Source organism: Callospermophilus lateralis, unplaced genomic scaffold (genome assembly GCF_048772815.1).
Source record: "Callospermophilus lateralis isolate mCalLat2 unplaced genomic scaffold, mCalLat2.hap1 Scaffold_132, whole genome shotgun sequence".
NCBI lineage: Eukaryota > Metazoa > Chordata > Mammalia > Rodentia > Sciuridae > Callospermophilus > Callospermophilus lateralis.
In genome coordinates, this window is record NW_027512489.1 from 816,072 (window position 1) to 818,764 (window position 2,693).

The window sequence follows — 2,693 nt, forward strand, 5'->3', positions numbered from 1 at the left end:
TATAACTATAAAAAAATCAACAAGGTAATAGAAGACTGTACAGAAGAATAAACCTTCTAGACAGATGTGTCTAAAAAACTTTATACAACAGTAAAATAATGTTCTCCTCAATAGAACATTATACAGAATACTTTATATTTTAACTCACAAGTTAAGACAAGAATTTGAAAGTACAGAAATCATGAATAGTAAATGCTTTAACCAAAATAGAAAAAATCAGGAATCAAAACAGAGGAAATTTGAGGAATTAATGAATATATGGGAGTTAAAGGATATAATCCTAAATAAAATGAGTCAAATAATGATTTACAAGGGAAATTATAAAATACTGTAAATGAATAAAATAAAGAAATGATACAACTTATTGAATGCTACTAACCCACTACATAGGGAAATACAAAGTTGTTTCAACACACACACAAATACCTTTAAAAAAGAGAGAGAGAGGAAGTTAAGCCAATAACCTCACCTCCAGTCTTAAGAAACTTGAAAGAGAACAAATTAAACCCAAAGCAAGCATATAAAAGGAAATAAAAAGATTAAAATGGAAATAAGCAAAACAGATAATAGAAAAACTGTGAAGAAGATTAATTAAACCAAATGCTGGTTCTTTGCAAAAGTTAACAGAAAAGATAATAATTTACCTAGACAGACCAAGAATAAAGTAAAGAAAACTCAAATTGTTGGATTTAGGAATGAAAGAAAGAACAATACTACTGACCTTACAGAAATAAAAATAATTATATGGTACTACTGAGAACAATGTTATGCTATCAGGTTAGAAAGGCTAGATGAAATTAACAAATTTATTTTAATATACAAACCACCCAAACAAACTTCAGAAGAAATGGAAAATCAAATGATACCTATAGCAGGTAAAGACCTTGGGTCAATAATCAAATTTGCCTGTTGAAAACTGAAGCAAAGGTGATACATTCTGGATTCTACAAAATAATTTTTAAAATTCACATCAATCTTTCACAACATCTCCCATGAAAAAAAAGGAGAGAACACTTCCAAATTCATTCTATGAAGCCAATATTATCTTGTTATCAAAACCATATACAGACAGCACAAGAAAACTATACATGGGATTTATGAACATAGAAGTGAAGATGCTCAACAAAATGCTAGCAAATCTAATCCAGCAACATATAAAAATAATCATATATCATGAGCCATTGGTATTTATCAAGAAATTTAAGTTTGTTTGAACACACACACACACACAAAATAATCCGTTTGTTTAAATTATCATGTTAGTAGAATACAGGATCATCTCACTGGATAGGAGAGGCATGTGATAAAATCCAACACATTTTTCATGATAAATAATTTATTAAAATAATAATAGTAGGCAAATCCTCAACCTCGTTTAAAAAATTACAAAACCTCACAGATAACATAATATTTAATTGTGAAAGATTGAATGTTTTCTAAGGTCAGAAATAAGATGAGAATATCTTGTGATTGACTGCCACTTCTAATCAGGATCGTATTAAGCTTCATGTGAGAGCATTATTTTCAGAAGGGAAATAGAAAGCATCCAGATTAGAAAGAATCAAATAAAACTCCATTTGCAGACATGACATGATCCTCTCTATATAAATCATGTGAGATACAACTAAAAACTGATTAGAACTAGGAAATCAGTTCAGTAGGTTTGCAGGAAATAAGAGGAAAGTCAATGATGGGACTATATAATAGAAATGAACAACCCACAATGAAATATAAATTCCATTAACAATAGCATCACAGAGAATAAAATACTTAGGAATAAATTTAATGAAAAATGTGCAAAACTTATACTATGCAAGATGGTGCACTGAAGATGTAGCAGTATGCTCAATCTAAATCAAAGAAGGGAAATAGGTGGGGAAAAAATGAGTAGAGGTCATAAGAACAATTTTTTTTCTGTAAATGTCCCAAAATATTCTGTTTCCAGCAAACTCACTTCAAACAAAATGTTAAAAATAAAACAAAGGTAAGAGATATACTAGGAAAGAAAATAATATCTTGAAGATTCTCATATAATTTCCCCAAAGAATAGTTAACAATGTAAAACACAAAAAACATAGCTTCATGGTGGAGAAAGCTAGCAGACTGCAACTTAACCAAACAATCAGTGTGCCCTGAGACAGGACAAATCAACATTGTACACCTCCTAATGTGATACATTGAAAAAAAGGCAGCATTACTTATGTCATATTTCTGACTCAAATACATAACCTGAGTCTGATCTGAACAGCCAGATTCAAACTTAAGGTGCATTCTACAAAAATCTCATGTCCACTGAAACTCCTCATATTATGAAAGACCAACAGAGGCTAACAATCTAATTCAGACTAAGAAGAGACTGAAGGGGCATGATACCTAAATAATCATATAATTCCAAATGGGATCTTGGAATATCTGGGAAAAAGGCTATTGGAGACATTATTGGAACAATAGGAAAATCAGATTTCGAGCTGTGGATTAGATAATATTACATGAATTTTAAAATATTATTCCCAAAAATTAATTTGTAAGCTTATGTATAGTTTGTTGCATAGTTAAAATTTTGGGAAAAACTTACAAGCTGATTTATGTTGAAATGTAAAGAACTTAGAACAGTGAAAATATAAATAAGTTCATACTACTAAAAGTAATAGATATAAAGAGCAATTGAAGCTATAATAGTTTTAAAAAAGTAT